The sequence below is a fragment of the Kogia breviceps genome, chromosome 12 (assembly GCF_026419965.1).
Source record: "Kogia breviceps isolate mKogBre1 chromosome 12, mKogBre1 haplotype 1, whole genome shotgun sequence".
In the NCBI taxonomy this organism is placed as follows: domain Eukaryota; kingdom Metazoa; phylum Chordata; class Mammalia; order Artiodactyla; family Physeteridae; genus Kogia; species Kogia breviceps.
In genome coordinates, this window is record NC_081321.1 from 6,596,215 (window position 1) to 6,609,934 (window position 13,720).

The 13,720-nt window shown below is 43.4% G+C and overlaps 2 long non-coding RNA genes across 3 annotated transcripts in view; one reads left to right on the forward strand and one right to left on the reverse strand.

Annotated features, from left to right (window-relative positions):
- On the reverse strand, positions 1-2,757 carry LOC136792247 (uncharacterized). Its single transcript, XR_010835753.1, has 3 exons — positions 1,456-2,757; positions 526-655; positions 1-324 (listed from the first exon to the last, which is right to left on the reverse strand). It is a non-coding gene; the product is annotated as an uncharacterized lncRNA (long non-coding RNA).
- LOC136792246 (uncharacterized) overlaps positions 2,282-13,720 on the forward strand; it is a 50,374-nt gene continuing 38,935 nt past the window's right edge. For both annotated transcript variants that reach the window (XR_010835752.1, XR_010835751.1), the window contains exons 1-2: positions 2,282-2,391; positions 4,192-4,269. This is a non-coding gene — a long non-coding RNA (uncharacterized lncRNA). The remainder of the gene's footprint in view (positions 2,392-4,191; positions 4,270-13,720) is intronic.

Consider the following 13,720-nt stretch of genomic DNA (forward strand, 5'->3'; position numbering starts at 1 on the left):
TTTAAATAAATTTATTTTATTTATTTTTGGATCTGTTGGGTCTTTGTTGCTGCACACGGGCTTTCTCTAGTTGCAGAGAGCGGGGGCTACTCTTCGTTGCGGTGCGCAGGCTTCTCGTTGCAGTACTTTCTCTAGTTGCAGAGCACAGGCTCTAGGTTCGTGGGCTTCCGTAGTTGCAGCACGCAGGCTCAGTAGTTGTGGCGCACGGGCTTCGTTGCTCCCCCGCATGTGGGATCTTCCCGGACCAGGGCTCGAACCTGTGTCCCCTGCATTGGCTGACGGATTCTTAACCACTGCGCCACCAGGGAAGTCCATTTTTTTTTCCTTAATTAAAAACATTTTTAAGTGAAACACATATGGAAAATGCTCAGTTCGATTATTGTTTTTACAAAGTTAACAGCACCCCGACAAAATCACAGAACACACCCCAGAAGTCCTGGTGTCCCTCCCCAGTCACAACCCCCCAAAGGGTAACCACAGATTTAGATTTATGACACCACAGCTTAGTTTTGCCTGTTTTTGAACCTTTATATAAATGGAATCGCTTGATATGTCCTCTTTTGCACCTGGTTTCTTCCACTCAACTTCGTAAGATTCATCCATATAATTGCAGGTTGCTGTAGCACATTCACTCTCGTTGCTGTATAATATTCCACTGTGTGAATATAACACAATGTAATTATCCATTCTTCTCTTAAAGGACATTTGGATTATTTCCAGTCTGGCATTGTTATGAATACTGTTGAGACGAATATTCTAATACCTATTTTTTGATGAACGTGTGTATGCATTTCTATTGAGTATATATCTAGGGGTGGAATTGTTGGGTCACAGGGCAGGCATATCTTCTGTTTTATTTTTTAAAAATAATTTTTACTGAAGTATAGTTGTGTTTCTTATTGAAGAATGTTGTGTTTCTGGTGTTGAGCAAAGTGATTCTGTATACATACATTTTTTTTAGATTATTTTCCATTATAGGTTATTACAAGATATTGAGTAGAGTTCCCTGTGCTATACAGTAGGTCCTTGTTGTTTATCTATTTTATTTATTTTTTATTTTATTTTATTTTTTTTTTGTGGTATGCGGGCCTCTCACTGCTGTGGCCTCTCCCGTTGCGGAGCACAGGCTCCGGACGCGCAGGCCTAGCGGCCATGGCTCACGGGCTTAGTTGCTCCGCGGCATGTGGGATCTTCCCGGACCAGGGCATGAACCCGTGACCCCTGCATCGGCAGGCGGATTCTCAACCACTGCGCCACCAGGGAAGCCCCTATCTATTTTATATATAGTAGTGTGTATATGTTAATCCTAAACTCTAATTTATCCCCCCCACTTCCCCCTTTGGTAACCATAAGTTTGTTTTCTATGTCTGTTTCGTAAACAAGTTCATTTCTATCATTTTTTTAACATTCCACATATAAGTGATATCATATAATATTTATCCTTCTCTGACTTACCTCACTTAGTATGATAATCTCCAGGTCCATCCATATTGCTGCAAATGGTATTGTTTCATTTTTTTTATGGCTGAGTAACATTCCATTATATACGTATGTTCTGTTTTAATAAATATTGCTAAATATTTTCCAAAGTGCGCCAGTTTATCAACTTGTACCCCTATTAACCATGTATGAAAGTTCTGGCCTCCCGTATTTGGCATTCTCTCTCTCTTTCCTTTTCCTCCTCCTCCATTTTAACCATCCTGGTGGGTGTACGGTAGCATCTCCTGTGCTTTTAATTTGGAGTTCCCTGATATGACCAATTCAATTGCACAGCTTTTTCCTGAGTTTATTGCTCACCGGGAATATTCCCTTTTGAGAAGTGTAATGAAGACATTTTTTTAAAAAAAACCTTGTCACTACTGACTCAGCCCTTGCTAAAGGCCACGCTATCACTATGAGGCTCTAAATAATTCCAAGTTAGCTAGGGGACGAGGGGGAGAACACTCTCCAGAGCACCGGTCTCTCTCTTGCCCACCAACCCCTCCCCGGACAGCACCCACGAGGCAGCGCGGGACGACCTTTATTACTCCTAACCCCAAATTTTAAAGAGTCCTTTCCAGGAGGTGGACGGAAAGACGTTTGAGGCTTTTCATTAGAAAAGAGCCACCGGGTCCAAAAGAACCACTAGAAATTGCCCTCGGCCTTCTCAGCCTCGACCCCGGCCCACCCGGCAGAGTTGTCTGAGGGCAACACCCCCCGGGGCGCGGAGGCGCTGAGGGAACCGGTATCTCTTAAAGCAGAAATGTTAACACCCTCTTAACGGCGGCATTAAGGATGGTGGGGCCCAGAGTCGTTTCCCCGTAAAGGGTTCCCCGCTCTCTCCTCGAAGACGCCGGCGCGCAGGGTGGGAGCGGGGTGGGCTGCGGCCCCGCCAGTGTGTTCGGCGCTAAGGTGAGAAGTAGGACTGGGGCCGCGGTGGGGGGACTCAAGAGCGCGACCCCTGCTCACGCCGCGGGTGGCTGCCTGCGTCCTGCTTAACGGAGGCAGCCGGACCCACGAGTCACGTTTTCCTCCCACATCAACGGGTCGTTCAAAACAGAATCCTGGGCATCTCGTAGCTGCGCGGGGGTCCTAACGGCCGCGCAGCCGGCCGGGCGGAAGCGCAGTGGCGGCATCGCTGTCACCCCCGGGCGGGCGTGGCCTCCTGGGACCTGCGGAGCGGCGTGGGTGAGCCCGGAGATGGGCGGTTGAGCGGAGCCGCCGGGCCCAACCGCAGTTGCCCGGTCCGGGTGGTGGGTGCGCAGCGCTGTCCCTGTGGCTGGCCGGCGGGAGGACGAGCTTCCGAGCTGGGCTCGGGTAGAGGTGGGTGGTGACTCACGGTTGGGCGGGACTAAGGGCAAAGGGGGTCCTGGGGCTCTGGAGAAACTAGCAAGTAGCCTGCCTCAGAGTACTTGAGAGAATATTTGTTATTTCCTGAGCACCTACCGTGTCCGAGCCCTGCTCCACGTGCTGGAGACCTCACAGTGAACGACGTGGGCAATGGCCCTGCCCTCCTGCGAGTTTATACTCTAGGGAAGGGATAGATAAGAAAATGCGTGGATGTGTAATAAAATGCCAGGCAGTGATAAATCTTATGAAGAAAATATGTAGTAAGAAATGGGGAGGGGACTGGCTTATTCATTTGCGGGTGGGGGAAGGAATGGGTCTGAGGAAGTGCCTTCTGACCAAAGACCTGAAGAAAGTGAGAGCCGTAGAAAAACCATCCAGGCAAAGGGAACTGTGCTGGCCTTGAAAGATACCTACCGGGAGTTTAAGTGCTATGCAAATGATAGCTCTGTAGGGTTTTGAAAGATGAAAATTGGAATTTCCTTAGAAAATTATGGCTCATTCATTCATTCACTGCAAGTATTAGCACCTTACTTTTAAAGAAAAGTATATTTATTTGAGTTAGAAGAGTTGTAGAGGTTTTTGGTTTTTATTTTTTCCCGGAATGACGGTGACCTGGAAGCCAAGAACTAGCAGACAGAGGAAAGGAGAGACACCGGGAGGCGGGGGCTGCAGAGAGAAATGGAAAGGCAAGGGTAATAAGGAGGCTGTGGAATAGTCAAAGGAATGGTCTGTCCTAATTCTCCCCTTCCTCCTAATAAACTCAGGAGATAATAGTAGTGTTTCACCATACATCTCAGCTGATCCCCAACTAGGCATCCAAGTCAGGAGAGCTGGTCAAGGAGGAAACACTTGGACTTGATAACTGGTTAAGCCGAGTCCTGATTTCTGACTCCACTGCAGCTCACTGATGCTGTTTAGGCTCAGGTGAGGCTGTGAGGAGGTGGTTTATTTCAAATATTTTATTAATTTTACATGGCAAAATAAGCCACATTAAATCACAGAATTTTATGACAGCAAGTTCACCTAATCCCTGCTCCTTTTGCTGATGGGGAAACTGTGCTAGTTGGTGACAGAGCAATGACTCAAAATATAGAGGTTCCATTTTGCACCATATTCAGCTCTTTCCATTTTCTCTCCCTTTACTTGATAAAATTCTTCCCACCGGCTACTGAACAAGTGGAAAGAGCTTTGTTGAGGACCCCAGAATTGAGTTAATCTAAGACACTAGAATTATATGAGGTTTCACCTACTTCCACAAGTACTTATTGGTGTGCCAGGGGGTCGGGGGGCTGACACAGCGTCATCTCTCAAGGAGCTTAAGTAGATAAAGCAAATAAATAACTAGCCAATTACAATTTACAGGAAGCAGTACCTTAAAGAAGAATTGGAGGGCGAGTCAATTCTTAGTATAGCAGAGAGATGGAGAGCAACAAACAGGATGTGAGTATTAAGAATTTATGTCAGATTGGTATCAGCTTGTTTTGTCATGGTTATGTTAGCAATCTCAATACCTGTCATTTCCCTAAACTTTTGTTGTCTTATTCATGTGGACCTACATAAGTGGTGGTGGGAGAGACTATTGCAGCCAATAGACTTGGTACATTCCCATATTATTTTTATTCACAATTAATTAGTATTTGCCATTTGTGGCATTGTGCTTTAACATCAAGAATAATAAAAATGATAAAGTATCCGTGTTCAGCATTGTAATTGCAAACAGGCCTCAGTAAGATTATACACAACTGGACGAGAGGGAATGTCCTTAAAAACTGCCATGACTATATAGGTGTGAAGAATCATAGCTAAGTTTGCACCATGATAAGAACTCTTCTTATAGAGCAGACTCTAAAGTGTTACTGAGTCATATTACTTGCAAAGCACTGTGATGACGAGTCACAAAAAGATATTAAAGAATTTATGACCCTTTGGCCTGGGATGGGGTCAGGGTAGGCTTCGTCTGGTGACTAGATCACGTATTGCCTGAAGCCAAGGGTTTAGCCCATGTGATCATATCCAGAAAGACTTTAAATAAGCTCGTTCTCAGGGAATTCACTGGAATCTTGAATGGCGGTCTTATCAGACTGCCAGATTCTTTCCCAATTTTTTTATTGGTCAAACTAAGGAAAGCAGAGCTGGGGGAAGAACAGGGAGGGCAATTGCTCTTCCTTAGCACATTTTCCAATACATCGCATCTTTTGGAAAATCTAGAAAGTCAATACATTTTTGAAGATGGTACTTTTACATGATAGTTGTTAAGGCTATTGTGGAAAGACACAGGTAGAAACACTGTGAGGACAAGGTGTGAGACACAGAAGTCAAGGAGTGATCCTTTTTTAAAATGTGTTCACCCCTTCACCAATGGTGAGCAAAGCCACTGTGCCCCCGTCTACCCCAGCTCCCACCAAGCTCCCCCTGCTGCATAATTATTTAATAATTAGATTTGACTATTTAAGATTGGATACTACTGCGTTTTTCCATTTCAAAAATCATACAGGGTAGTCTACCTCTGTTATTTGAGAGCTTCCTAATTATGCCAGCCTTATCATTAAGATATCATATGTCGTCGTTGTGGTGGTTGTTTTATTAAAAGAGAAGTACGTGCCTGCGAAACATCTCAATAATAGAGAAATTAACCGACAGAGTCCCCAGAATTGTAGTGGGAATTAAGGATAAGCAAAGGTTTAAGATAGTTGTTGCTGTTGTTACTGGCATTAAAAACAGTGCTTTTGGGCTTCCCTGGTGGCGCAGTGGTTGAGAGTCCGCCTGCCGGTGCAGGGGATGCGGGTTCGTGCCCCGGTCCGGGAAGATCCCACGTGCCGCAGAGCGGCTGGGCCCGTGAGCCGTGGCCACTGAGCCTGCGCATCCGGAGCCTGTGCTCCGCAACGGGAGAGGCCACAACAGTGAGAGGCCCGCGTACTGCAAAAAAAAAGAAACAAAGAAAGAAAAAGAAAAACAGTGATTTTATACCAACTATACCCCAACAAAGACAAAAAACAAAAAAACAGTGATTTTACTTTTGACAAGGCCATTTTGACATAGCCAGATGCAAATGGCTATGAAAGTTTGTCCTATTTCATACCTATCAGCCAGACACTATAATTAACTCTTTGGATGACATCAATCTTTGCTGATTATTGTGACAATTAAATTAGATAGTATATTCTCAGCACTTATCAAAGTATTTGGCTGTAAAGGAAAAAATCTCGGTTTTTCTGCACACCAAGCAATTCTCTGTGGCTCCAACTGGATGTCCTAAAATTTAACTCAATTCTGACACTATCTAACCAGGTCCCACAAGTAAAGGTCTCAGTCCCACAAGACTGCTGCTGTCCTGGCCCCCATACACACATACTTCAGACGCTGGTTGCAAGCCCAGGTTATCACCTGTGCTTCTGACCAACGAGCTGTAGATCAGAGGTTACAATGACCCCCTCCTTGGGTTCCATTAATTTGCTAAAATGGATCACAGACCCCAGGGAAACACGTATGTCTACCAGTTTATTAAAAGATATGATAAAGGATACAGATGAACAACCAGATAAAGAAATACATAGGGCAGGGTCTGGGAGGGTCCTGAACGTAGGAGCTTCCGTCCCCATGGAGTTGAGGTGTGTCACCCTCCCGGTGTGATGTGTTTACCAACCTGGAAACTTTCCAAACCTCCTACTATTGGGATTTTATGGAGGCTTCCTCACATAGACACGATCAATTATTAACTCCATTTCCAGCCCCTCTCCCCTCTCTGGAGGATGAGGGGTGGGCTGATAGTTCCAAGCTTCCAATCATGGCTTGGTCTTGCTGGTGACCAGCCCCCATCCTTGAGCCATCCAGGAGCCCACCCACAGTCACCTCATCAGAACAAAAGATGCTCCTAGTGTCCTTATCACTTAGGAATTTATAAGGGTTTTAGGAGCCCTGTGTCAGGGACCTGGTCAAAGACAATTATTAGAACAAGAGATGTTCCCAGTGCTCTTATGACTTAGGAAATTACAAGGGTTTTAAGAGCTCTATGCCAGGAACCGGGGACAGATATATATATAATCTCACGTTGGCATACAGAAGATGTTAAATAATTGGGAATTAATTATTATTTACTTACATTTATTCATGAGGCAGATGTTACTATCTGAAAACAAGGTTTAAGATCTTGAGATATGTTTTTAAGGTCACATAACTAGTGCTAGATCTGGCCTGTGACCAGTGTCTTTATGCCAAAGCTCTCTTTCCTTTCCTCTGTTCTACATTGTTCCCCTATAGACAGATCAAGAAGTTCAGAATTCAAGAGCAATCAGGAGAAATCAATTGTAGTGTGAAAAAGATAACCTACATTATTATCGACCCATTGAATTTCAGTTCAGGCTCAAGAGGAGATCAGGAAGGAATACAGAGTTAGAAAACAAATGTAAAGCCTTTCAAACATCCTTGCTCTCCAGCCGTATGTAACTCTTTAGCTCGATATGTTAGGGAATGCCATGGAAGTAAAATGACACATAAACATCATTGTATAGTTCATGAAGGGAATCAGGCCTATTGTTCTTTCATTCAAGTATTGTTCCTCTGACAAAATAGTTTATGGGATAATAAATATCAATAGAATTATTTTTCCTGGAAAGACGTGGTTTCCACGTCATTGTCTGCGACTCACTTATTTATTCAAGTATTTCTTGAGTGATATTATATGACAGGCACTGTTGGTGCCCGAGACTGCCCTCATGGAGCTTATTCTAGTGAAGGAAGTGATAAATTCTATGAAGAAAAATAAAGTAAGGCAGTAGATGGTGGAATGATGGGGAGGGTTGTGTATTCTAAATAGTATGGTCATGGAAGGCCTCTCTAAGGTAAATTTGAACAGAAACCAGAATAACACTATAGAGCCAGCGGTGAGAAGGAGATCCAAGGAAAGAGTGTTTCAGACAGAGGGAGTGTGTAAGGGCCCTGGAGTATAAAGGTTTAGCAGATTAGAGAAGCGGGTCAAGAACCTCTTCTGTAAAGAGCCAGATAGTAACTGTTTTAGGCTTTGTGGGCCATGTGGTCTCTGTTACAACTATTCAGCATATGGCTACTGAAGCAGCCACAGACATTATGTAAGGAGGTCGGCATGGTGTGTTACAGTGAAATTTTATTTACAAAAACAGGCAAAGGCTTGACATCAAAAGCACAGGCCCAGATAGATAGATAGATAGATAGGGCCTCACTAAAATTAAAAGCTTTTGCTCTGCAAAAGACCCTATAAAGATAGTGAAAAGATAGGCCACAGAAAAAATATTTGCAAAGCACATATTGACAAAGGACTTGCATCTAGAAAATAAAAAGCCCTTTCAACAAAACTCAACAGTAAACTACAATCAAGACAGTGTGGTATTAGCATAACATTAGACATATAGATCAATGGAATAGAATTGAGAGTACTGAAATAAGTCCCATGCATTCGTGTTCAACTGATTTCTCAACAAGGATGACAAGACCATTCAATGGAGAAGAATAGTGTTTTCAACAAATGTTACAGGGTCAACTGGATAGCCACATGCAGAAGAGTGAAGTTAGACCCTTACCTCATACCATATACAAAAAGGAACTCAAAATGGATCAAAGACCTAAGTGTAAGAGCTAACACCATAGAACTCTTAGAAGAACACATAGATATAAACATTTATGGTCTTGAATTAGGCAGCTGTTTCTTAGATATGACACCAGAAGTATGAGTAACAAATGAAAAAAATAGATATGCTGGACATAATCAAGATTAAAAACTTTTGGACGTCAAAGGACACCATCAAGAAAGTGAAAAGAGGGGCTTCCCTGGTGGCGCAGTGGTTGGGAATCTGCCTGCCAATGCAGGGGACATGGGTTCAATTCCTGGTCTAGGAAGATCCCACATGCCGCGGAGCAACTAAGCCCATGCCCCACAACTACAGAGCCTGCTCTCTAGAGACTGTGCTCCGCAACAAGAGAAGCCACCACACCACAACGAAGACCCAACGCAGCCAAAGATAAGTTAATTAATTAATTAATTTTTTAAAAAATGGAAAGGCAACCCACAGAATGGGAGATAATTTTGGCAAATCATGTATATGATAAGGGACTTGTATCTAGAATATATAAAGACTATTACAATTCAATAATAAAAAGACAAATAACCCAATTTTTTAAATGGGCAAAGGATCTGTGTAGACATTTCTCAGAAGATATAAAAATGGCCAATAAGCACATGAAGTGATGCCCAGCATCATTAGCCATTAGAGAAATGCACATCGGAAATCACAGTGAAATATTACCTCACACTCACTAGGTTGTCTATAATTGAAAATACAGATACTGGAATGTTTCGGCAAGGGTGTGGAGAAATCGAAACCCTGAGACAGTGCTGGTAGGAATGTAAAGTGGTACAGCTGGCAATTTCTCAAAAAGTTAAACATAGAATTACCCTACAACCCAGAAATTCCACTCGTAGGTGTACCCAAGAGAAATGAAAACATATGTCCACACAAAAACTTGACTTGAGTGCTCATAGCAGCATTATTCATAATAGTGGAAACAACCCAAATGTCTATCCACTGATGCTCGGATAAATGAAATGTGGTATGTCCAATAAAATGGATTTTTTTTTTTTTTTTTTTTTTGGCTGCACTGCGTGGCTTGTAGGATCTTAGTTGACCAACCAGGGATTAAACTCCAGATGTCGGCAGTGGAAGCGCTGAGGCCTGAGCACTGGACCATGAGGGAATTCCCTAAAATGGAATATTATTTAACAATAGAAAGAAGTAAAGTACTGATACATGCTACAACATGGATGAATCTTGAAAACATTATATTGTACTAAGTAGAAGAAGCCAGTCCCAAAAGACCACATATTATTTGATTTCATTTATATGGCATGTCCAGAGTAGGCAAATCCATAAAGATAAATAGTAGACTAGTGGTTGCCTAAGCCTGGGGGTTTGGGGGAAATCGGAGAGTGACTGCTAACGGGTAAGGATTTTCTTTTGGGGGTGATGAAAGTGTTCTACAGTTAATTATGATGATGGCTGCACAACCCTGTGAATATACTAAAAACCACTGAATTGTACACTTTAAATGGTAATTGTATAATATGTGAGTTATATCTCAATAAAGCTGTTATTAAAAATATCAGCAGTTAATAAAATGGGCAAAAGACATTGAGCTGACATTTCACTGAAGAAATTATACAGCTGACAAATAAGCACATGAGAGGATGCTCAACATCATTAGCCACTAGGGAAATGCAAATTAAAGCCACAATAAGGTATAACTATGTGCCTTTCAGAATGGCTAAAATGAAAAATAATAACACCATTTTCTGGCGAGCATGCAGAAAACTGGATCCTTCATACATTACTGGTGAAAGTATAAAATGGTGCAACGACTCTGGTATAGAATATGACAGCTTCTTACAAAACTAAACATGCATTTACCATGTCACCCAGCAATTGCACTCTTGGGCATTTATCCCAGAGAAATAAAAACAATCATAAAAAACCTGTACTTGAAGGTTTATAGCAGCTTTATTTGTCAGAGCCAAAAACTAGAAACAACCTAATTGTCCTTAGGTTGATGAAAGGTTAACAAACTGTGGTACGTTCCTACCATAGAATACTACTCAGCAATAAAAAGGAACAAACTACTGATACATACAACAACTTGGATGGGTCTCAAGGAAATTATGCCAAGTGAAAAGAAGCAACCTCAAAAGGTTACATGTTATGTGATCTTGTTATGGACTGAATGTTTGTGTTCCCTCAAAATTCATAAGTTGAAATCTAATCCCAGATGGTATTTGAAGAGAAGACAGACGAAAAAAAAAAAAAAAAAAAAAGAAGACAGACGGACTTCCCTGGTGACACAGTGGTTAAGAATCCGCCTGCCGATGCAGGGGACACGGGTTCGAGCCCTGGTCCAGGAAGATCCCACATGCCGCGGAGCAACTAAGCCCGTGGTCCACAACTACTGAGCCTGCGCTCTAGGGCCCGTGAGCCACAGCGATTGAAGCCCACGCACCTAGAGCCTGTGCTCTGCAACAAGAGAAGCCACCGCAATGAGCAGCCCGTGCACCGCAACGAAGAGTAGCCCCTGCTCGCCGCAACTAGGGAAAGCCCGCGCGCAGCAACGAAGACCCAAGGCAGCCATAAATAAATAAATAAATAAAGTGAGAAGATGCCTGTCTGGAAACCAGGAAAAGGATCTTAACTGGAAGCCAACCATGCTAGCACCTTGACCCTGGACTTCCAGCCTTCAGAACTCTGAGCAATAAGTGGTGTTTAAGTCACCCGGTCTATGCTACTCTGTTACGGCAGCCCAAACTAAAATCGGTCCCATTTATATGCATGTTTTTCTTTTATTTGTTTTTCTTTATATATACATTTTTAAATGGCAAAATTGTAGGGATGGAGGACAGATTAATGGTTGTCACTCGTTGGGACTCGGGGCCGGAGATGACTGGCTATAAAAAAGAAGCACGAGGGGGCTTCCCTGGTGGCGCAGTGGTTGAGAGTCCGCCTGCCGATGCAGGGGTCACGGGTTCGTGCCCTGGTCCGGGAGGATCCCACATGCCGCGGAGCGACTAAGCCCGTGAGCCATGGCCGCTGGGCCTGCGCGTCCGGAGCCTGCGCTCCGCAACGGGAGAGGCCACAGCAGTGAGAGGCCCACATACCACACACACACACACACAAAAAAAAAAAGAAGCACGAGGGATCCTCCTCCCCCTCCTCCTCCTCCTCCTCCTTTGCCTTCTCCTTCTTTTCGGAGGTGTCCTTCTGACAGAACTACTGATATTTTGCCTCTTGACTGGGATGGTGGTCATAAGAATTTACACTAGTGATAAGATTACGTAGAACTAAACACACACAGAGAAGTGAGTGTATGTAAAACTGGCAAAATCTGAATAAGGTGAGTAGACTTAGCAATGTCAATTCCCTGGTTGTGATACTGTGACTGTGTTATGCAAGATGTTGCCGTTAGGGGGAACTGGGTGAGGAACATGTGGGATTTCTGTGTTATTTCTAGCTACCTGTGAATCTATAATTATCTCAAAAAGTTAAGAAAAACAAATTAACGACAACCAAAAACAGGGTAGCCTGCATTTGGCCCATGCATTCAAAGAACAGCAGGGAAGAAGTGTGGTGCATCCTGGAGAAAAGTGGCTGGAAGTGAGGTGGGGAGACAGCCCAGAGCAGGTCACGTAGTGCCCGGTAGTCCATGATGAGACGCTTACCTTTTTTTTTCTAAATATGTTGGAAGGCCACTGGAAGGATTCTGACCAGGGGACAAGTAAGTGCAGATTTATGTTTTTAAGAGATCACTGTTGCTGTGAGTGGGAGAATGGACTGTAGGGGGCAAACGTAGAAGCAGAGAGATCAGTTATTGGCTGTTCTATTGGTAGAGATAATGGTGACTTGGGCAATGGTGGTAGTAACGGGTAGTAAAAACTGCCAGATTCCACAGGCAGGACTTGCTAATGAATTGAGCATGGGGTTCAAACGTAATACGGAAGTCAATATTAGTTCCGTGATTTTTAGCTTAAGCAACTGAGGTAGGAAATTGGAGGAAGAACAAGTTAGGAGAGGAGTGAGCAGGAGCCTGGGGCACTCCTGGCTTTGAGTCTCATTAGCCCTCCGTATGGAGAAGTCCAAGTCTACAGCCTAAAGACCACGTCCCACTGGAGACTGAGACTGGATGTAAATGGTATTTAAAGCCATGGGCCAGGAGGAGAGAACCCAGGGAGTGAGTGTGTGTAGAAAAGTGTCTTAAGGATTGAACCTTGGGAACATTCCAGCATTTAGAAATGCTGATAAAAGGCAGTAAGATAAATGAGAAACCAGAGCAAATTGGTGTATGAAAAGCCAAGGGAAGAAATTTACTCGAACAAGGAGAGAGTGATGAGTTTTGTCAGATGTTTTGGAGTGGTCAAGTTAGAAGGATAGAGAATTGACCCTTGGATTTGATAAGATGGAGTTCGCTGATGACCTTGATAGGATTCGTTCAAACAAAGCAGGAGGGACAAAAGCCTAATTGGAGTAGGTTTAATAGAGAATGGTTTGAGGAATTGGAAGAATTTACATTAAAGGGGTGCTTACCTTGAGAAGGGAGTTGAGGTCAAGAGAAGAATTATTTCTTTCATTACTCTGAAGGAATGGATGTATTATAAGAATTTTTTATGATGAAAAATTTTATATTTAGAATTAATCAGCTGGACTCAGGTTAGATGATCCTAATTTTGTTGGCAACCTCTAAAGCATCATAATCAGGAGCCAGTTGGACACATGCCTTCTTCTGTCCATCAGGCCTGATCAGGGAGTTGACCTTGGGCCATGTAGGTGTCACAGAGCTTCTTCACAGCCTGTTTGATCTGGTGCTTGTTGGCCTTGACCTCCACAATGAACACAAGTATGTTATTGCCTTCTGTCTTCTTCACGGTTGACCCAGGTCAGGGGGCTTGATGATGGCGTAGTGGTCAAGCTCGTTTCTCCCGGGGGTGCTCTTCCAGGGATATTGGGTTGCCTTCAGAGGCGCAGCATGCCTTTCAGCACTGCTTCCTTCGCTTTCAGCATCGTCTTTGTGAACAAGGCAAGAATTTTGCAAATGAACACCTTGATACCCACCCTGCTTAAGAAATCGAATCTTGTATGTATTGTAAGATTCTCCTCTAGCTTCTTACCATGCCAGAAGTACCTACTTTTCTGAAGTTTGTCTTTATCTAAGGTAGAGTGTTGTTCAGAGACATTATGATATGGATCTGGTAGAAAGGGAACATTTGACGATATAAGGGAAATGCTTTTAGGACAAAATTCTTGAGTAAGGTCAGAGGTAAAGGGATCCAGCTCTGTGGTGGACGGGCTAGCCTTAGGAGATGTTAGACAATCAGTCTGTTTCAACA